The sequence below is a fragment of the Cricetulus griseus genome, chromosome 6, assembly GCF_003668045.3.
Source record: "Cricetulus griseus strain 17A/GY chromosome 6, alternate assembly CriGri-PICRH-1.0, whole genome shotgun sequence".
Lineage (NCBI taxonomy): Eukaryota > Metazoa > Chordata > Mammalia > Rodentia > Cricetidae > Cricetulus > Cricetulus griseus.
The window spans coordinates 2,612,628-2,636,516 of record NC_048599.1 but is presented as its reverse complement, the minus strand read 5'-3'; the positions used below and the strand labels follow the sequence as shown (position 1 = coordinate 2,636,516).

The window sequence follows — 23,889 nt, the reverse complement described above, 5'->3', positions numbered from 1 at the left end:
AAACCCCCAGGCCTGAGCTGCTGTTGGTACTTGCAGTGGACGCTCTCCAATAGCAGCCCTGGCAATGCTGCAAGCTCACTGGACTGGGAAGTTAATAAGAACCATTCCAGGAACTAAAGCAAGGAAATTAAGGACATGTGTGGGAGAAACCAATCGTTCACTGGAATTATTGATTAAATGGTAAGTCAAGTAATATCAGCATCAAGTAAAAAAAGTGCAGCCCCAACAGGGAATAAAAAGGGGTGCATGTTGAATGCATTTACTTCAAAGGGCACCAAGCCCAGTCTAGTGAATAAATTGCTGGGTACTGCATGCAGCCCTCAGTATACGTGAAAACTAGGAGAGCAGACAGTGAGGAATCGGGGAAGAGGCAGAGAGCAGTGCCAGACACCTAGTCAGACCAGGCTTCCAGCAGCAACGCAGGGTCAACAATGCTCCAGCAGTTAGGGCACCACCCTCACGTCCAGAAGTATTTCTAAAAACCATCTAAGATTGCGCACAAATAAAGCCCACAGCATCCACAGCACGTGCTCCGTGTAACTGACCCACCGAGGAGGTGGAGGGGGAACAGCCTCAGGATTACAGGAGACAGCAGGGAGCAGGTAGGGTTTGACAAGGGCCTTTGGTGGCTCTGTAAATGGGAATGGTTAACCTTGATTGTCAGCTTGACTGGATCTGGAATTACCTGAGAGACTCATCTCCGGGGTATGGTTGCAAGGGAGCTTCTAGACGGGGTTGCTGAGGTGGGAGGAGCCACCCTGAGTATGGGCAGCAGAGTCTTATGTGCTGGGGTCCCAGGATGAATAAAAAGGAGAGAGTGCACATTCACCTCTTGCTGCTCCCCTACTGTGGATGTCATGTGACCAGCTGCTTCCCAAATGTGGATCCAGTATGGCCAGCTAACTCTTGCCACCATGACATCCCCACATCGGTGGACTACACCTTCAAATTGTGACCCAAAACAAACTCTTCCTCCCTTGAGGTGCTTTTATGAGGAATATTTTATATAGCAAAGAGGATATTACTTAATACAAACCAAACTCAGGGAAAGGATTCTTGCTTTTCATTGAAAATTAAGATCTAAGGGCCTAGTGGCCACCTTCCCACACAACAGAAGGTTGTTTGCTGTGCCTACAAGGAGTGACAGAGAAAAGAACCATCATGCACACTGTACACTGTCAAGTTTTCTTTCCTTACTGACTCGTCATGTCTGACACAGAGACAATTGAGCGTGGGAGCCTTTAGAGGAGACATCAGCGTTGACACCAGCCTCTCTTCCCTAACAGGCCAACTGGGCATCTCTGGAGCTTGGCTGGAGTGCTGGCAAGTGCAAGCGGCCTTGGCTCTGATCAGTTTGTATGCGTTGGGTGGCCTTCGTTCTATCTCATTGTAAAGACTGTATAGCGGTTGTAAGAGCCGCCGTGCTCCAAGCTGTAAGGGAGAAAATCAATTTCTCTTCTGCAGGGCTCACAATGCACCTGGAATTTTACCTGAACCAAGTAAACAAAATTGTCACCTAACTTGAATGGAGAAAGAGGTGTTAGAAAAACTCTTTATCGCTGTACTTCTGACGCTCCTATTATTATTGAAGTCTGGCTGGGTTTTTCAAGGGATGGGTTATTAAGGGGCAGCTTTAAGATGAAACCATTCTTTAGAGATTATAATAGAAACATTTTAAATTTTAAATCGGTGGCGGAAGATTGAAGCCATGCAGTTGAGAAGCTGTGATTTTTTTTCATTTTTTTCTATAAAATATCCAGCCCATTTTGGCACCTGCATTTAAGCCTTGCTGTCCAAACATAGTCTGGTAAAGAAACTGTAAGGTGAGCCAGTGACCTTGAATGTGCCGAGGTCATGGAGATCAGTTGTCTTTTTCTTTCGATGTAAGCCCATGGCACTGTACCAGGGATGCTCCCAGGAAGACACAGCTGGGGCAGTTAGAAGGCATCTCTAGCTCCTTGGATTCTAGGGCAGGAGGAAATCCAAGTCAGCACAGACTCTTGCATATGGGACAAGTAGACCTAACCCTAACCGTGAACCCTAACCCTAACCCTAACCCTAACCCTATATAGTCATCTGAATGTCTAAAGCAGTGGTTTTCAACCTATGGGCCTAGACCCCCCCCCCAAAATAATAAAGACTATCAGAAAACACAGATATTTATATTATGATTCATGAGAGTAGTAAAATGCAGTCATAAAGTAGCAATGAAAAGAATTTTATGGTCGGGGGGTCAACACACCATGAGGAACTGAATTAGGGTTCAAAGGCTTAGGAAAGCTGAGAACCACTGATCTAAAGGGAACCCTGGACAGAACCTGCTTCAGAAGTCATCCTATATCAAAGGTTACTGACATATAATTGATAAGATATGCCTTCATGCTGGGCTCCTCTGAGCACCCAGGGCATGTTGGCTGTGAGACAAGTGTGCCTCTTGATTGGCCCAGGATCCAGTCTAGTTAACAATAAAGATTAGCTCTCACTGGGGTGGGAGAGGTGACTCTGCAGTTAAGAGCACATGCTGCTCTTGCAGAGGACCCAAGTTTCTGTCCCAGGACCCATGGTGGATCACAGCCATTTGTAACTCTAGTTCCACAGGATCCAATGAACTTTCAGACTTCTGCTGGCTCCTGCATGCATGCCCATAGTCGTGCGCTCAGGCTCACACACATTCCCATAAAATAAAGTACGTGTGTGCATGTGTGTATGTGTGTGTGTGTGTGTGTGTGTGTGTGTGTGTGTGTGTTTTAACAAGATGAGACACCTCCCTAGAATTACAGTTTCTACTCACAGAAAAGATGGTGGGAATTTACTAAAATCTATAAAGACCCTAACAAATGTCTTCAGGACTCCAAGGTGCTGCGGAGGAAGCTTTTGTTTACCACAAAGAACCAATGTTGCTGCCCTTTCTGCTGACCGACCCAGGAACTAGGTGACTGAGCCTATGCCTTTACCCAAATCCCACCCAAAACATCACTCACCCTGACCACTCCCCCACCACCTGCGCCTGCAGGCTTGGAGTAGACACACCCAGGCAGGGAGGAGCTCCCTGCTCTCTGAATCTGGTAGCACCCCACTCTTCCATTCCTTTCCACCGACCGATCCTAACCCTAACCCTAACCCTAACCCTAACCCAGGAACGAGGTGAGTGAGACTCTGCCCTTACCCAACCCCCACCCAAACCATCACTCACCCTGACCACCCCGGGCCTGCGCCAGCCTGCTTGGGGTAGACACAGACAAGGAGGAGCTCCCTGAATCTGGAAACACCCCACTCTTCCATCTCTTTCCGCCAACCGATCCACAATGAGTGAGGAGACTACCGGGAGAGGCAAGACCATCCAGAGTTATGGAAATTGAATTCCTGGCCCCCACACACCACTGGGTCACAAGAGGAGATAGAGAGACCCCACCTGCACCCACTAAAAGAAGATATGGGAAGAAGACAGAATAAGATTTCACTCAACAACAGAAAGACCAATATGACACCACCAGAATCTAGGGACTCCACTCCAGCAAGATCTGAAAAGCCCAACACAGAGCATGAAGATGAGATGGACCTCAAAAATTATCTCAGCAAGATGATAGAGACCTTCAAAGAGGAAACAAAAAAATTACACGAAATGGGGGAAAAGACAAACCAAAAAATTCAAGAAATAAACAAATTTCTTAAAGAATCTAAAGAAACCCAAGAAAAAACATCCAAACAAGTGAAGGAAGTTCTTGAAACAGTTCAAAGCATGAAAGCTGAAATAGACACAATAAAGAAAACACAGAATGAGGCGATGCTGGAAATGGAAAGGCTGGAAAAATGATCAGGAAGTAAAGATGTGAGTATAACCAATAGAATTCAAGAGATGGAAGAGAGAATCTCAGCTATTGAAGACTCGCTAGAGGATTTACATTCATCAACCAAAGAAAACCTCAAGTCCAACAAATCCCTAACACAAAATATCCAGGAAATATGGGACACAGTGAAAAGACCAAACCTAAGAATAATAGGTGTAGAAGAAGGTGAAGAAACACTGCTCAAAGGTACAGAAAACATATTCAACAAAATCATAGAAGAAAACTTCCCCAACCTATGGAAGGATATGCCTATGAAAGTACAAGAAGCTTACAGGACACCAAACAGACTGGACCACAAAAAGAAGTCCCCCCGACACATAATAATCAAAACACCAAATCTACAGAATAAAGAGAAAATATTAAGAGCAGCAAAGGAAAAAGGCCAAGTAACATATAAAGGCAAACCAATCAGAATCACACCCGACTTCTCAATGGAAACTCTGAAAGCCAGAAGGTCTTGGATAGATACCCTACAAGCACTAAGGGAGCATGGATGTCAACCCAGACTACTGTACCCAGCAAAACTTTCAATCACTATAGATGGAGAAAACAAGATATTCCATGACAAAAACAGATTTAAACAATACATATCCACAAATCCAGCACTACAAAAGGTTCTGGAAGGAAAACTCCAACCCAATGAACATAACTACACTCACAAAAACACTGGAAATAGATAATCTAATTTTACCAAACACAAAAAGAAACAGGAGGGCGAAATCCACACGCAATGACACCAACAACAATAAGTCCAAATCAAAGAAGAACCAATGAACAATGGATGTTAATATCCCTAAATGTCAATGGTCTTAACTTACCCATAAAAAGATACAGGCTAACAGAATGGATACGAAGACAGAATCCATCCTTCTGCTGTTTACAAGAAACACACCTCAATTTCAAAGACAGGCGATACCTCAGAGTAAAAGGATGGGAAAAAATTTTCCAATCAAATGGGCTCAAGAAACAAGCTGGTGTAGCAATCCTAATATCTAACAAATTAGACTTTAAACTGAAAGCAATCAAAAGAGATGAAGAAGGGCATTTCATACTCATCACAGGAAAAGTCCATCAAGATGAAGTCTCAATCCTGAACATCTATGCCCCAAATACGAAAGCACCCACATTTGTAAAAGAAACATTATTAAAGCTCAAACCACACATAAAATCACACACATTTATAGTAGGAGACTTCAACACCCCCCTTACACCACTAGACAGGACCACCAGACAGAAACTTAACAAAGAAACAAAGGATCTGACAGAAGTTATGACCCAACTGGGTTTAACAGATATCTATAGAACATTCCATCCAAACACAAAAGAATATACCTTCTTCTCAGCACCACATGGAACCTTCTCAAAAATTGACCACATAGTTGGCAGCAAAGCAAACCTCCACAGTTACAAAAGAATTGAAATAACCCCCTGTATCTTATCAGACCACCATGCATTAAAGCTAGAATTCAACAACAATACGAATGCAGAAAACCTACATTCACGTGGAAAATGAATAACACCCAATTGCACCATTCCTGGGTTGAGGAAGAAATAAAAAAAAGAAATTAAAGACTTCCTAGAATTTAATGAGAATGTAGACACAACATACCCAAACTTATGGGACACCCTGAAAGCAGTGCTAAGAGGGAAGTTCATAGCACTAAGTGCCCACATGAAGAAACTGGAAGAAAGTCACATTAGAGAATTGACAGAACAACTGAAAGCATTAGAGCAAAAAGAAGCAAACACACCAAGGAGGAGTAGACGCCAGGAAATAATCAACCTGAGAGCCGAAATCAAAAAGTAGAAACTAGGAAAACAGTACAAAGAATCAATGAAACAAAGAGTTGGTTCTTTGAGAAGATCAATAAAATAGACAAATCTCTAGCCAAACTAACCAAAAGGCAGAGAGAGAGAGCATGCTAATTAACAAAATCAGAAATGAAAAGGGGGATATAACAACGGACATTGAGGAAATCCAGAGAATCTTCAGGTCATACTTTGAAAAGCTGTACTCCACAAAATTGGAAAATCTAAAGGAAATGGACAGCTTTCTAGATAAATATCACTTACCAAAATTAAATCAAGATCAGATAAACAGTTTAAATCGACCTATAACCCCTAATGAAACAGAAGCAGTCATCAAAAGCCTACCAAGCAAAAAAAGCCCAGGGCCAGATGTCTTCACTGCAGAATTCTACCAGAAATTCAAACCAGAGCTAATTCCAGTACTCCTCAAACTGTTCCGAACAATAGAAGCAGATGGGATATTGCCAAACTCTTTCTACGAGGGTACAATCACTTTGATATCCAAGCCACACAAAGATATGACTAAGAAAGAGAACTACAGACTGATATCCCTCATGAACATCGATGCTAAAATACTCAATAAAATATTGTCGAACCGAATCCAAGAACATATCAGAAAAATCATCCACCATGATCAAGTAGGCTTCATCCCAGGGATGCAAGGATGGTTCAACATATGAAAATCCATCAATGTAATCCACCAGATAAACAAACTGAAAAAGAAAAACCACATGATCATCTCACTAGACGCTGAAAAAGCCTTTGACAAAATCTGACATCCCTTCATGATAAAGATCTTGGAGAGAACAGGAATAACAGGAACATACCTAAACATGATAAACACAATATACACCAAACCAATAGCCAACATCAAACTAAATGGAGAGAAACTCAAAGCGTTTCCTCTAAAATCAGGAACAAGACAAGGCTGTCCACTCTCTCCATATCTCTTCAATATTGTACTTGAAGTTCTGGCTAGAGCAATAAGACAAGAACAGGGGATCAAAGGGATACAAATTGGAAAGGATGAAGTCAAACTTTCACTATTTGCAGACGACATGATAGTCTACATTAGTGACCCAAAAAACTCTACCAGGGAACTCCTACGGCTGATAAACACCTTCAGCAAGGTAGCAGGATACAAAATTAACTCAAAAAAATCAGTAGCCCTACTATATACAGATGATAAATCCAATGAGAAAGAAATCAGGGAAACATCACCTTTCACAATATCCACAAGCAACATAAAATATCTTGGGGTAACACTAACCAAAAAAGTGAAAGACCTGTACAATAAGAACTTTGAGACTTTAAAGAAAGAAATTAAAGAAGATACCAGAAAATGGAAAGATCTCCCATGCTCTTGGATAGGTAGAATTAACATAGTAAAAATGGCAATCCTGCCAAAAGCAATCTACAGATTCAATGCAATCCCCATCAAAATCCCAACACAGTTTTTCACAGACATTGAAAGAACAATACTCAACTTTATATGGAAAAATAAAAAACCCAGGATAGCCAAAACAACTCTTTACAATAAAGGATCTTCTGGAGGCATCACCACCCCCGACTTCAAGCTCTACTATAGAGCCATAGTTCTGAAAACAGCTTGGTATTGGCACAAAAATAGACAGACAGGCCAATGGAATCGAATTGAAAACCCTGATATTGACCCATGCACCTATGAATGCCTTATTTTTGACAAAGGTGCTAAATCTATACAATGGACAAAAGATAGCATCTTCAACAAATGGTGCTGGTACAATTGAATTCGGACATGCAGAAAATTGCAGATAGATCCATACCTGTCACCATGCACAAAACTTAAGTGCAAATGGATCAAAGATCTCAGCATAAATTCAGCCACACTGAATCTTCTAGAAGAGAAAGTGAGAATTACCCTTGAACAAATTGGCACAGGAGACCGCTTCCTGAACATTATGCCAGTAGCACAGACATTGAGATCTGCAATTAATAAATGGGACCTCCTGACACTGAGAAGCTTCTGCAAGGCAAAGGAAACAGTCAGTAGGACAAAATGATCACCCACAGAATGGGAAAAGATCTTCACTGATCCCACATCTGACAGAGGACTGATTTCCAAATATATAAGTAGCTCAAGAAGCTAGCCACCAAAACACCAAACAATGAAATTAAAAAGTGGGGTGCAGAACTAAATAGAGAATTCTCAACAGAGGAATCTGAAATGGCTGAAAGACACTTAAGGAAGTGCTCAAAATCATTGGCCATCAGAGAAATGCAACTCAACTCTGAGATACCACCTCACACCTGTCAGAATGGCTAAAATCAAAAACGCCAATGACAATCTATGCTGGAGAGGATGTGGAGAAAAAGGAACACTCCTCCATTGCTGGTGGGAGTGCAAACTTGTAAGACCACTCTGGAAATCAGTATGGCAGTTGCTCAGAAAAATGGGAATCAGTCTACCTCAAGATCCAGCTATTCCTCTCTGGAATATATACCCAAATAGTGCATGTTCATACAACAAGGACATATGTTCAACCATGTTCATTGCAGCACTATTTGTAATAGCCAGAACCTGGAAGCAACCTAGATGCCCCTCAACTGAAGAATGGATTGAGAAAATGTGGTACATTTATATAATGGAGTACTACTCAGCAGAAAAAAGCAATGGAATCTTGAAATTCGCAGGCAAATGGATGGAACTAGAAGAAACCATCCTGAGTGAGGTAACCCAGTCACAAAAAGACAAACATGGTATGTACTCACTCATATATGAATTTTAGACATAGAGCAAAGGATTACCAGCCTATAATCCTCTTCACCAAAGAAACTAGGAAACATGAAGGACTCTAAGGGATAAATGATCCCCAGGAATGGAAGTGGCATGAACTCCTGAACTAATTGGGAGCATGAGGATAGGGGGGGCAGGGAGCTGCTACAATAAGAGCAAGAGAAGAGGAGGAGAGGAGAGGAAATGGAGGGGCAGAAATATTGAGTTGGGGGAAGAATAGAGGAGAGAGAGCAGGATGAGAGATACCATATCATCTCGGACCTAAGAGGGAGCCACTATAGGTCCGAGAAGAGATCTGGAACCAGGGAGATCTCCAGAGACCTACAAGGATGACACGATCTGACAATCCAGGCAATCATGGAGAGGATAACCTAAAATCCCTCCCCCTAAAATGAGATTGATGACTTCTCTTTATGCCATCCTAGAGCCCTCATCCAGTGGCTGATGGAAGCAGAGACAGACATCCACAGATATACAGTGAGCTGAAATTGGGAATTTAGCTGAAGAGAGGGAGGAATGGAGAGTGAAGGGGTCTGTACCAGGTTGGAGAAACCCACAGGAACAATTGGCCTGAACAAGGGAGAGCACATCGACCCCAGATGCTGTTGGGGAGGCCCGTACAAGACTGATCCAGACCCCTGAACATGGATGTCAATAAGGAGGCCTCTGCACTCCAGGGAGCCTCTGGTAGTGGATTAGTATTTTTCCCTGGTGCAGGAAGGGACTTTGAGAGCCCATCCCACCTGAAGGGTTAGTTACACTCTGGCCCTGGACACATGGGGAAGGGCCCAGGCCCAGCACAGGAAGATTTGGTGGACTTTGCAGAACCCCCATTGAGGGCCCTACCCTGCCTGGGGAGTGGTGGGTGGATGGGGTGGGGGGTAGGCTGGGGGTGGGGGAGGAGGGATGGGGGTGAGGGGAGGGAGAGGGAGAAGGGACTTACATGTGAGACAAGCTTGTTCCCTAACTAGAACTAATAAATAAATTTTAAAAAAGAACCAATGTTGCCACAGGGCTGTGACACTTCCACTTTTGTGTGATGCCTCTGTGAGCTAGCCATTCTTTCAGGACAACCAGTGGTGGCTGAGAAGCCACTATTGGAGCTGGTGAGATGTTCTCTGAAACATGGAGTCCATTCATGAAAAGACCAAAAAAAAAAAAAAAAAAAACAACAACACATAACCAGAGTGCAAGGAGAGTGCTGAGGGATACCCTACCCAGTCCAGTCTGCTCCCTTTGTGGGGTGCGCTCAGTGGAAACTAGGAGAGACCAGGTGTGCAGCCTCCAGAAGAACACTGAGTCAAGCTTCTTGTGACTGACACAGTGTCTCTTCAGCTGGCTGGGTGTCAATATTAAATCCATCCAGTGTATTCAAGGGTCGGCACTGAAAAGAGCAGCAAGCCCCAAGGTACTCACCGCTCACACTCACTTGCCCAGCCAAGCGCCCACCCACTATGCTCACTCACTTATTCTGTCTGTCTCATCTGCAAATACTTGAGGCGTCCTCCTGTTGTCTTCAGAATGAGGCTTAGGCCTAGCTCTTCAGATGGTGACCTCATTCAACTAGAATGAAAGTTAACAGCTCCAAGCTTTTCTGGAAGTTGCTTGAGTCGGAAACTGAGGACTTATGTGTTGCATTAACAAAAATCCCTGCAATGAGTTATTGCTTCCTCCACATGCTTAGAGGAGTTACCTTTCACTCTGACTCTGGAATGCTCTTCTGGTCAGCCAAGGCTGTGGCCAGCCTCCCAGGTGACCAACTCATCAAGTCTAATGCTCCCAGGCCATTTTCCAAACTCCCTGCAGCCCTCTCCCAATCTTCACAAAGATGCACCATCTGCTTGCAGACACTCCAAAGGGGATGCCTGCACCGTATGGGATGTTGATCATATGTTAGCCACTTCTGCAAGCAAAGAAATATTTTGAAAGCTGCCAAGCCACCTTCTTCATCCAGCATGCATGAAAAATTCATTGGGGTTGCTATTTGTCAAGGGACTGCAAACATTTCCTCTCGTTTGTCTCAATCCTTGCTTGAATTTCGACACCCAGCTCAGAAATCCACAGGCCCCACCATTTGGAGAGCTCCTCCCCCTTCCTCTCACACCAGAGCTATCCGTCACTTACTTTCTAAGAATAGACAGGCTGCTGATGCCTTCAATTCCTTCCTTCGTCTATGCAGGTATACTATGCGGCTGGTGGACAGGATACAGTTTAGGCCAGAGAATTGGAGGAGTCTCTAGGCTCAAAAGATGAGATGGTGTAGGTCTGAGGGTGTGGCTCGATGATGGAGTACTTGGCTAGAAGACGCAAGGCCCTGGGTTCATTCCCAGCAGAGGAGTAAAAACAAGATGGTGAGAGTTCCACCCAATTCCCAGTTTGCCTCTCTTGTCTTAGGGATGCACATCTGGACACGTCAACATGCCTGCATGTTTGGCTGCTACAACACAGTTTTGTAACTTTAGAGTTGTCAATGTGGCAAGGGTCAGAGACCTTGAATAGCTATTTGAAGTATCTGTCTGAGAGAAATGGCCAACCTGGAAATATCTGGAGGGCTATGTAGTTTCTTTTCCTGTTGTTGAAAAAAAAAAAAAAAAAAAAACTCTGACAAAGGCAAGTTAAGGAATGAAGATTTTATTTTGACCCAGTTTGAGGTATCATGAGGTGGGAAATGAGTCTATCATGGCAGGGAAGTTAGGTGGAAGGAGCTTGAGGCAGCTGTTCACACTGTATCCACAGCTATTGACATTGTATCCACAGCTGTTCACACTGTATCCACAGCTATTGACATTGTATCCACAGCTGTTCACACTGTATCCCCAGCTGTTCACACTGTATCCACAGCTATTGACATTGTATCCACAGCTGTTCACACTGTATCCAGAGCTATTGACATTGTATCCACAGCTGTTCACACTGTATCCAGAGCTATTGACATTGTATCCACAGCTGTTCACACTGTATCCAGAGCTATTGACATTGTATCCACAGCTGTTCACACTGTATCCACAGCTATTGACATTGTATCCACAGCTGTTCACACTGTATCCACAGCTGTTCACACTGTATCCACAGCTATTGACATTGTATCCACAGCTGTTCACACTGTATCCACAGATATTGACATTGTATCCACAGCTGTTCACACTGTATCCACAGCTGTTCACACTGTATCCACAGCTATTGACATTGTATCCACAGCTGTTCACACTGTATCCCCAATTGGTCACATTTAACCCACAGCTGCTGCATTGTACCCATAATCAGGAAGCAAAAAGAGAGGGTAATGTTGATGCCCAGATCAATCTTTCCTTTTTATTCAGTCTGTGGCCCTAGCCCACAGTGAAAGTGGTCCTACCTACACAGTAAGTCCTCCCTTTTCAATTAACTATCTAAAAAGTCCCTCACAGACATGCCCACAGGTTTTTTTAATATATGATTATATCTGTCAGGTTGAAAAAAATTAACCCTCACATGGAGATTTATTTATTTATTACTTAGTTTATGGGAAGGAGGAGTATGTAAATGTGTACATGTGTACACATACATGTGTGTGTATGTATTTGTGAATATGTGTGTATATGTGGTGTGTGTGTGTGTGTGTGTATTTGTGAATATGTGTGTATGTGTGGTGTGTGTGTGTGTGTGTGTGTGTGTATTTGTGAATATGTGTGTATGTGTGGTGTGTGTGTGTGTGTATTTGTGAATATGTGTGTATGTGTGGTGTGTGTGTGTGTGTGTGTGTGTGTATTTGTGAATATGTGTGTATATGTGGTGTGTGTGTGTGTGTGTGTATGTGGTGTGTGTGTGTGTGTGTGTGTGTATTTGTGAATATGTGTGTATGTGTGGTGTGTGTGTGTGTGTGTATTTGTGAATATGTGTGTATATGTGGTGTGTGTGTGTGTGTGTGTGTGTGTGTGTGTGTGTGTGTGTGTGTAAGCACATATGTGTGAACATCTGAGGCCAAAGGAAAACATCCTTGATCATTCTTCACTTTGTTTCCTGAGACTGGGTCTCCCATTGAACTGGAAGCCCAAAGCTTTGGCCAGGAGACACCTCTCTCCAGTCACCAATGCTGGCATTGCAAGCACTTGCATACACGCACAAGGTTTTATCTAAGTGCTAGGGATTTGAACTTAGGTCCTCATGTTTGCAGAGCAAGTACTCTGCCCATTGAGCCATCTCCCAGTCCCATTCAGTATTTTTTAAATACCATGTTATATGGCTATTTAAGATTATATTAGAGGGCTAATTGTTGTAGCTGTAGCCATCTTGATTCAGAGCAGCTGCATTTGCTGAGAGGGATGCTCAGAAGATTGACCTTGTTAGCATTTCTGGGTGGATGGTGGAGGGCAGGGGTGGATGGTGGAGGGCAGGGGTGGATGGTGGAGGGCAGGGGTGGATGGTGGAGGGCAGGGGTGGATAGTGGAGGGCAGGGGTGGATGGTGGAGGGCAGGGGTGATGGTGGAGGGCAGGGGGTGGATGGTGGAGGGCATGGTGGGAGGGCAGGGCAGGGGTGGATGGTGGAGGGCGTGGATGGTGGAGGGCAGGGGTGGATGGTGGAGAGGGGTGGATGGTGGAGGGCAGGGGTGGATGGTGGAGGGCAGGGTGGATGGTGGAGGGCAGGGGTGGATGGGGAGGGCAGGGGTGGATGGTGGAGAACAGGGTGGATGGTGAAGGGCAGGGGTGGATGGTGGAAGATAGGGTGGATGGTTGAGGGCAGGGGTGGATGGTGGAGATGGGTGGATGGTGGAGGGCGTGGGTGGTGGAGGGCAGGGGTGGATGGTGGAGGGCAGGGGTGGGTGGTGGAGGGCAGGGGTGGGTGGTGGAGGGCAGGGGTGGATGGTGGAGGGCAGGGGTGGATGGTGGAGGATGGGGTGGGTGGTGGAGGGCAGGGGTGGGTGGTGGAGAGCAGGGTGGTCAAGAGGGCCTTCAGTCCTCACATAAGTGACAAACAGCTTTTGAGTGGAGAAGTCACCCATGGTGCAGCTGCCTGCTTGCTGCCCATCGTTCTGTAAGTGGCCCTCACCATGGCTTCTGTAGTCCAGATAACTTCGCTGGTTCAACAAGCATAACCTAGTCACTTCTCTAACTTTTGATATCCTGCATGTTTTTTTCATGTGTATCCCCAGGAAAAGATAGGCAATGGGTCATTTTTAGTTTGCCCTTTGCTCTGAAATTGACTAGAAAGTTCTGTTTGGGGGCCATAATCACTTTCCAGGGGACACTGTGATAGGACTCAGTGGATAATTGAGGGGCACCTGGGATGGCCTCAGAATAGTGTCTTTCTAAGTAGTTCAGTGCTCCTTATCCATGGGATTCTCAGTCAACTTCCACAGGAGGTCAGAGTGAGGCTCTCCCCAAACTTTCTGTCCTCCACAGTGCTTTACCCTTTCAAAGGAGCTGACCAAGAAACACGGCTCCCTCAAAGCCCCTTACACAACCACAGCTACTATTATTCCTGGTAATGGATTCCAGCATATCAAAAACCCGTGGTTCTTCCTTGTCCCATAAGACTTTAAGGGCCCTGGGAACTAAGTGGGCTTCCCTTCCCCATCTCCTGGCTGTCAGGGGTCCCTCACTCCCAGGCCAGCTTCCCTGCCTGTCAGACAAACATAATAAAAATTATGTGACTTAACACTCTTTCTGTTCTAACTGAATCTCATTTTCTACATCCTGAATAAACCATTATAATACCATCTGGGTCAGACTGGGAGGTGGCCGTCCTTTAATGCCTCCCCCATAGACTGAGTGGCCCATTCTATATGAGATAATGGCAACGAAGTCCCTGGCACATGCTGAAGGGATAATGGTTATTTAAACATGCCAGGTCTTCATGGAACAGATAAGCATTTTAATTTACATTTGTGAAAACTGGAAAGTAAGCAAAGAACAGGTGCTGCTGGGCTCCTTCCCGAGGTGTGACGCCAGAGTAGACAGATTAGGGTGGGGGACAGCATGTGGCACCTGTCACCTCCTCCTCATGCCCAGGTCTGCTGCTGGCACACATGTCCCCAGAAATGTGGAAAAGCATCAGTACAGCAGGACACATATTCATGCCCCTGCCTGGCTTTGGGTTCTCAGGGGTTTAGCCCATCCTCTCATCTCAAGACCCAAACAATCAAGTTAGGTGCTGAGGTCTCTGCTGTTCCACGGGCTTTGCCACCACCACTCTCCAGACTCGGTTCCTACCAGATCTTTGAGCTAACTGGTCTCTTCTGCCTCAGGACCTTTGCATGTCCTGTATATTATAAACCTTACAGGGACACACACACACACACACACACACACACACACACACACACACACACACACACACACACACGTCTTTCCTTTTGGGAAATCACAAAGGGATTTGTCTATTTTGACTGACGGTGCAGCTCTGATACATTTACCCACAATACAGTCCCTCTAGCTAACCTTCTCATTGGATGGATCAAGAGATTAGTCCATACCTTACTCTGAAAATTCCACTGAGCATGAAAATAGGTTTGCCTACATCACCAAGGTCAAAATACTCCCTGAAGTCACCCTCATCTCCTTGTAGCTGGATCCCTGCCCTCTGTCCTCCTGCCACAAGCCCTCTCTGAGCTCCAGGATCACATGCACTTGAACCATGTGACACCAGAATCACACCTGGAGAGATGATCTGTGGGCTCCAAAGCAAAAAGCTATCTACTCCTAGTTGAAGCCAGGGGTCTCAGCTGGGTCACAGGAGAGACTGGAACAGGGAAGCCGAGAGACGGGTTCACTGTGTCCAAGTTCTCCGGAGCAGTGGTGGAGGCCCTGAGTGTCAGCACAGGCCCTGACAATGACGTGATGACCCGTGCTGAGGCCTGTTGGGAAGTGTATGAGAGAAGAGCTGGGGTGGGGAGAGCCTGAGGAGATAGCTCAGTCAGTAACGTTCTGGATCCGCAGGCTCGAGAACATGGATTAAACTCTTAGTGAGCTCTTAAGCAGGCAGCCTTTTGTGGTTTGTAGTGCGTGCTTGTACAATTCCATGGCAGGAGAGACAAAAACAGGTGAGTCCCTAGGGTTCACTGGCCTGTCAGCCTACTGGCAAAGTCCAAGAAACTCTCCCTCCCTCCCTCCCTCCCTCCCTCCCTCCCTCCCTCCCTCCCTCCTCTCTCTCTCTCTCTCTCTCTCTCTCTCTCTCTCTCTCTCTCTCTCTCTCTCTCGTCTCATTCATATACCTGCACACACAATTGGTCAAGAAATGCAAAGTGCCCATCATGGGCTATGGAAACAGATTTAATGCCTCCTATATCTTATAGTTGTACCTATTCCACATGGGGCATTTATCCTGTAGAATGGCCCACATCCTGCAGGTGACCCCATCCTATAGAGAGCCACCTGTCCTATAGAGTACACCCTGTCCTTCTGGGTGGCTGCATTACACAATGGGTCCCAGATCTGCACGTGTAGAAGAGAATGAAGAGATACCTAGTCTGGCCATGTTTACTATGCTCAACTTTGAGCCTGTAACATTATGCCACCATCAGATTGCCATGTTAGCCACGCTATGACTACACAGGTGCGCCTCAACAAGCTCAGCCCTGCCTGCCCTGTTAAGAAGAAGCCAGGCCACCTACAACTGCCTTTGATATCCCCTGCATCTTGGTTTAACCAGGAGTAGGAGATGGCTACATCATCCAGTAACTTGAGCCAGGGAAAAAGCAGAGCCAGTACAGTACCCATTTCTGGTAGCAATGGCCCACTGTCTTTCCAGGGGTCTTTGTAGGTGTTAGAAAATGCTTATCTCAAAACCTAACATGATGCATTCAAAACCTTGTGTTCCTAATTCTATGATGTCATGTAAAGGAAGCCTAACTAGGGCTTAGGATACATGAGAAGCATGTTTTGCCTTCAAAGTGATTTTTTTCTGCTATGAATAAAACTGACCAGAGACAAAAAAAAAGAGATCTTTCTTGTAGACATTTCATGTTCAAGCCCCTCCCACTGGTCCTGCATGTCCTGGCAGGTACAGGACATGCATCTTAGACCATATTCCAACACAGTGTTCTGTGTGATAGATGCTACAAAGCCTGGCCATGCCACCTTCAAGGTTGACCAGTGACCCACTTCTGCCTTGAACAGCAAAAGGAAGGTGGCTTGACTGACTGTAGAAAGATGGTCCTGGAATAAAACATTCCCAGAAAGCCACCCTAATTTTGTTTTTGTTTAGGGTTCCTGCAGAGAGAGAGAGAGAGAGAGAGAGAGAGAGAGAGAGAGAGAGAGAGAGAGAGAAGCAATCAGTCCAGCCATGTGTGGTGACGACCAGCCCCTGGCTGAGCTATGATCCGAATGTGGGCATTTACTAGGGTTTGGAAAGCAGCTGCTATGCAAATTTACATCTCAGAACCTGGAGTCAAGGGTCAAGTGCAGCCAGCAGACTCATGCACAACACAGGTGAAACAGCTTGTAGCCAAGAGTGCACATCTTCACGTCTTCACGTCTTCACGTCTTCGAGATGGGGTGAAGGAGGCAGAACCCACTTAGCACAGACAGCTGAAGAATTCTATCTGCATCACCTCTGACTTGGTGCGTCTGGGCCAGACGTGCTGTGGTGGTGCAGATGGCCGATGCAGATGCCTTCAAACAGAAACCACCCAGAGAATGGTCACTCCTACTTGCCTCTTGACAAATTGAGCTCCCTTTTGCATGACTGAGACCTCCATCCCCTTCTAATCAAGGATTCCCACCCCACGCCAGAAAGAGAGACCTATGTGCATGGCAGCTGGCCATAGCTGCCATTGACCTTAAGCAGACAGGGCCAGCTGTCCCGTTAGCAGAGCAGAAATAGCAGGAGATCAGCCTTGTAATCTCGAGGCAGTGATGCCAAGGGTGTGGGGAAATGAGTTCTCACTCCTTGCCAAGAAGAGACCATCCGAACAGCACTTTCAGGTTATCTGTTTAGGTTGGCTTTTTAAAATTCTGCAGAGCAGTTGGGTAGCATCATTTAGAAATTAAGCTGTGCATACCATTAACCCAACAATTCCATTTCTAGAATATCCATTTACAGAAATGCTGACAAAAAAAATGAGCTAAGTCACACACACACATACACATATGGCAACCACCATGAATAGTGGAGACCCGGAAAGGAAACCACTGGGAACATTTACCAAGGCTTCTCCATTTAACTCAAGGGCATCTGCAGGACATACTTTGCACAGCCAGTTGGAGATGATAATCTAAATGACTGGCAGGTGCCCAAGTTGTTGTCAAAGTCAGCTCATCTAGCTGCAATAGCTGCACCATCAATTACATGTATTTAAGGTGCATAATGCAGTCACCAGCCCAGTCTTTACTCCTATAAACTATCTCCTCCTCCAAATTCCAATTGCCTTTCTCTCCCTGAGAAACCACTGCTCTGTCTCTGTGGGTCACCATAATCTAATTAGGCAAATGAGGTTTCATATGATGCATTCTGCTTGCACTTGGCCTGTTTATTCTGGAACCCATTCATGCTGTGTACATCAATATCTCACCCTTTTTACTGCTGAGAAATTTCTCCTTGTACTGATATACTATGAATTTAGAGCATAGTTTAATACTCTGCCCATTTAGTGAAATAATAGTAGTTCCCCCCCCCCCGCACCCCGGGTCTATGTGTTCCCCAGACAGATTCTTGGCCAGACATATAATACCATGCACATGTTTCTCCCTGCAGAGTAGTAGCCTTAAATCCAACCAGAAAGTGGTTGGTTACATCTTAACATTCATGCCACTATTGCTATTGTAGGGAGTATCTCACCATACTAATTGTTACTGTAACTCACAGGTACACAGCTGGGTAAGACTGTTGGAGACTTCTCCTTTGGCAGCCTCCTTCTGGTACTGTGAGAATCAGCCAAGAAGAAGGAAGCTTCCTGGTCAGTACCAACTTGACTTTTCCACGCCCTGTGGTCAATATGCATGGTGCCATCAGCAATAGGGTCTTCCCATCAAGTTCTAGAGAAAAAGGAAGTTTAAAAAAAACTCCCAAACCGCTTTTCAAAGCAGTTGCCCCTTTAACATCCCCATCCAAGTATGAAGACCTGGGACATGTTTCCACTAATTAATTACATTTAATTAATAATTAGTTGCTTTTAATGAACAAAATTATATGTATATATTTGTCATGCAGAACATGGTGTTTTAACATATTTAAAATGGTTCAGTAAAGCTATGGGAAAAAGGGCAAGAGAAAGCAGCTTTCAAATGTGCTTTCTATAGCATCTATAGAAAGCTAACAGTTGTGTTTGTCATCACTGGTCAGGAGAGTGTCCCTGAGTGTCCCTGCACACTCACAATGGGAGACACCAGCATAATGGGAGAGTGAACATCAATTCTCAACCACAATCGTCCTCACAGGCGCGACCAACACTGCATTTTTACTTGTGTTTGGGACAACTTTCCATGCATTTGTTACTTTTATGCATTTAAAACCTAACAGAACTTGTTGACACAGGCCTGTGATCCCAGCTACTGGGGAGGCTAAGGCAAGAGAACAATCATTTAAAGGCCAACCTGACTTAGAATAAGTTCAAGGCCAACCTGGTTAACTTAGTGAGAGCCTGCCTCAAAAAGAAAAAGGAAAAAAAAATGCAACTTGGTGGTTTAGTTCTGGCAGAGAATGCAAATGGCTGTGGTTTCAAACCTATACCACAAAACCACACACACACACACACACAAAAAAAAAAAACTGTAGATACTAGTGTGTTCAAATTTTAGCATTTGACTCAGACTTAGCCTAGGAAAGAACTCTGACGTCATCCATCTACGATTTGACTCAGTGGTCTACCTGAGCCCCAGTCCTGAGCACCTGCCTGGCAGGCCATCTGTTATTGCCTGGCCTTCTAGGCAAGGCTGTGCTGTGCCCAGCTTCCTGGTGGTCCTATGATAAGGAATCTTTGTGCCCATCAGCCCCAGAAAGGTTGAGGCAGGCCACCCTGCATCACCACTAACTCTATGAAGTAGAGGAATGTGACCAGGTGACCCTAGATGTCTATTGTAACTATAAAAGTAATTGTGGTGTTATATCTCTCAAATGGCAATTGTGTGTCCCACATGTGGTCTTTGCATGAGATTGCTTTATTAATATTTAGAACACCTGTCAACTTCCCAGCCAGGCCCTTACAAAGTTTAAAAGCAAAAATGAAGACAAAGAATACCTCAAAGACGGTCGAGTACAGAGAGCCCTTTCTGGATGTCACCATCTTGAATCTACCTCATGAGTCCCCACTTGGCATTTTTGAAAGCAATGTTACAGAGGCTGTGGGGAAAGAGGGGCATCACGGGTCTTCAGGTGAAGATCGTGATCAGACCACCAAAGGCTTGGCCTGTGGCAAGCAGAGCTTGACAAGAAGAGTGCTCCACAGAGAACTGTGCGCAGCTTTGAGAGAACCTTCGTGACAGTGCAGGGCTAATGGAAGGAAAGCCAGAAGTCTCGAAAGAGAGGAAGACAAGTGGGAGAAAAAAAACTCAAGACTCCCACTGAGTTCTTCAATCGGCAGTAACTGCACGGCTCAGCGAAAGTCGGCTGAGCAGGCGTTGCGTGAAGGAAAGGGACATACATGATCACACCTTGATGACCACGCATCACGAGGACTCCACACAGTGACTGCGCCCACTCTACAGAGGTGGAGACAAAGTCAACCTTGTGAGTCAAGTGGAAGCAAAGAGCAGGAATGTCACCTGGGTTTGTGTGACCCCCAGATGCTGCTGCTGCCATTCTGAGGGCAGTTTGAAGTGTTCCTGAGAGCTCTTCTGTGGAGATTCAGAGAAAGGTGTCTTCAAAGGAAGGAAGGTATGGCTACATGTGCAGATGGGAGGGCTTCCAAGGTGAAATAAGACCAGAGGCGCTCACCACCATGGCAGCTGCTCCACTGGTGGCTTAGAAGGTGCACAGCCAGATAGCCAAGTGAGACCACACTCCTGTAATGGAACAGCTGTAGACTGAGACAGGAAGAGCATCCAGTTTCTGCTTTGACAGTCAACCCCAGGAATGTGATGCCTCTACCTCCACAAGTAAAGAATCTAACAGGCTGCAGACAACTGTATGCCCCCCCCACACACAACATGCTTCAGACAACTGACCCCCTTTAAAAGAACTGAAGTCCCAGAGTAAAGAGAAGACCTGAAAGTTAGGGAAGAGAATTCCCTCAGCATAGGGGCCGCACTTTGGATTCCCCAGAGCATACCCTGGTAATGAAACTCAGCTCTAAAGTGTTAGCCATCCTCTTAGTTCCACCCTGTTGCCGTGACGGACACCCTGACGAAAGCAGCTTAGGGGAGGACACATTTGTTTAGCTCATAGTCTAGGCTCCAGTCATAGCAAGAAAGTCAAGGACCTCAAACAGCTACCCCCATCACACCCAGTCAGGAGCAGAGGACAGCTACAGTCCTTCCTGAGACCTGTCCCCTGTGACCTTACATCATATTGTGGGAGCACAAGGTCCTCCTCAGACCACCTAGTTTTAGTTTATATAGCATGCACATCAATCAGTCTCCACACAAACTGCTCTTCCACACTGTTCTGATCAGAGCTAAGGATGTGTTTCCATGGTGACCTAGCAATTGCCTCCCTGGAAGGGATCCAAGTCAGCCCCGCCTTCTGTGGACCTTGGCACTTCCAGAATTGTATCTGCCCCAGGGCAACTGGTTGCTGGAAAGCTAACTTGTGTGATCAAGCTGTAGGAAGGAGGGCCCATTTTCTTCTGCTCCCCGTGTACCTCAGAGGGCTTCTTCTCCACAGACTCACGTTGTCCATGACCCCCCTTGTTTCCTTATACACAAGAACCCTAGATCCAACCAGTTTATGGGTGACATGCCATAGATCCAGGTCTGTCATAAGAACATGGGGAAGACACAGAGAAAGGGATGGGTATTCTGGCTTCTTTTCACTTCCATAGTCAGTGGACCTCAAAGGCAATAAACGCATCCCTTCAGACCTATAGTGAAAAGAAAAGCAAGCGGGCATGCCAGGACACCCCAGGAAGGCACATCTCTTACATCGTGCTGTGTTTTTGAAGAGTTTTTGTTTTTGTTTTTGTTTTTTGTTTTTGTTTTTTGTTTTGTTTTTGTTTTTGTTTTTTGTTTTTTTGCCAGTATTTTGAAATCCATTGTTTAGCTTTTTTATGTTTGAGGCAAAACAGAGTCTAAGACCATGATAACGCACGGATGCAGCAATGGTGATAAATCCTAAACAGATAGAATTACCCTGTGGCCTGAAGAAGGACCATTGCCAATTAATATTGAGATTTGGCAAGTGTGCAACCTAAAGAAACAGGTAATTTATCGAGCATGGAAATTTTAGGAACAGGCCATTGTGCAGAGTTAAGCACATGTCTCCTGGAGGGAAAAGGAGATCCCATTATGAGCAACGTGGGAACTGGAAGACACTGGTTGACACTCTGTGGGTTTTCCTCCTCCAGCCTGGTTCTGGATGACCCCCATAACAAATCCTGAACCAGCTGTGTGTGGGGCTGGAGGGGCCACTGAGACTGCAGGCTGATGTGCGGCCTCAGGGCAGGCAGGTCCCGATCTTGAGAGAGCTGGCTCCCAGTGTAAGCTTGAGGACCTGCCTCGGTTCCTAGAATCCAAGTGGAAAGCTGGGTGTGTGTGGTTCGGCATGCTAACGATTGCGGTGATTGGGAGGCGAGGCGAGAGAAGAGGTTCCTGGACTCACTGGTGAGCCATTTAGCAGATGAGTGTGCTCTTGGTTCAGGAAGAGGGTCTACTCAAAAAAAAAAAAATAGTGAAGACACCTAATGTTGACCTCTGGCCTCTACACAAGCACTTGCTTACACACACACACACACACACACACACACACACACACACACACCTTGGCTAGACTACTCTTCCCAGGAGAACAGAGAACCAGCAGGCTCAGCAAGGTGAGCACCTTGAGAGAATTGTAGGTGAAATTTGCAGACAAAGGCCCAGAGAGCAAACACTGGTCCTCCAGATGTCCCTGGTAGAGCTCCACAGAGACACACTGGTCAATCACAAAGTATCTATGGGGGGGACCCTCCTGCTGCTTCCGTCAGCTCCACCTCCTACCTCGAACCTTCACAGAATTCTGAGTCATGGCCCTGCTCAGAAAGACTAATAATACAGTTGGCCCTAGGTTTGGTGGGGGAGTGGCAGGGCAGAGGAGAAGTCTCAATGGGCGCTGATCTCCACCACAACGTTACAGGGGAAGGACTTGACCTCGAGCTCCTGTGGAATATGGTAACCCTTCGCAAGTGAAGTAGAAATGTCATTCTTTCTTAGCTTTTATCCCAGATAGGATACTTTCAGTCCAGTTAGCTTCCTGGTACCAAAGCAATGGTCCATATGTATATGGTTTCAAGGCTGCCCGCTCTGCACTGAGCAACCAGTAATGGGGTGGACTCTTCAGGTTCTATTTACATGTATTAATACATCTACATACATATTTATGTAAGACATATATCAAAGAAAAGGAGGCTCTCAAGGGTAGCTAGGAGAAGCTGGAGGGAGGGAAGGAAGAGATGGAAATGATGTAATTCTATCTCAATGAAAATCATTGAAAATAAAACAGGAAGGTGAGGAGGAGTGGAAGAAGTAGGAGGAAAATGAGAAGGAAGAGAAGGAAGAGGAGGAGAAGGAGAGGAAGAGGAAGAGGAAGAGGAAGAGGAAATTATAGCCTGGAGATGGGTAGGCAGCTCAGTCTGTAAAGTGCTTTCTTTTCCAACATGAACTCAGTTTGCTTGTCATCTGGTGCTAGATAGGTGGAGATAGGCAGAGTCCTGAGGCTTGATAGCCAGCCAGCCAAGTCTCCTTGATTAGTTACAACTTTCTGTCTCTGTCTCTGTCTCTGTCTCTCTCTCTTTCACACACACACACACACACACACACACACACACACACACACACAAACTAAACAGTGGCCTGTTTGAGCTGTGCCTGAAACCCTGTTCCTTTCAGGAACATTGAATCAGGGCTCTGGTATCCAAGACAAGAGCTCTAAGGGTGGAGCTGGTTGCCTGGAGAGTATTAATCTTCCTGCATCAGTCATTCCAGCAGAAGGATATGGTGAGAACTGGCCCTGGCGAGACACTTCTGAGGCCCTTCACAGCCTGTGTGCAAATGGAAGGACCAGCAATGGCCATGATGTCCACCCACATGCTCACTCCCTGGCAGACGGCGCTCCCGTCCTTTCCTAGCAACAGAAGTGATTCCAGAAGTCGACTCCCGACAAGTCCCATTCAAACAGCTGTTTTCTTCATGATTGACTCTTTTCTGAGTAAACCCTCCAGAATCAAGCCGCTTGAACGGTAATTTCCCCGATCATCACTGGGTTTTCTCATCTGTGCAGCTGTGGTATTGAACCACTGTGATATCGACTGCCTGGCACGGTGAACGCTGGTTCGCTTCCCACCGTCATTGTGCCTTCACAGGGTTTCTTCCTTCAGTTTTGTGGGCTGAATGCTCCAGTTTTGAGGGAGG

At 45.6% G+C, this 23,889-nt stretch overlaps 1 pseudogene; it reads left to right on the top strand.

Annotated features, from left to right (window-relative positions):
* LOC100770496 overlaps positions 1–11,666 on the top strand; it is a 32,207-nt pseudogene extending 20,541 nt beyond the window's left edge.
* Positions 11,667–23,889: the final 12,223 nt, after the last annotated feature.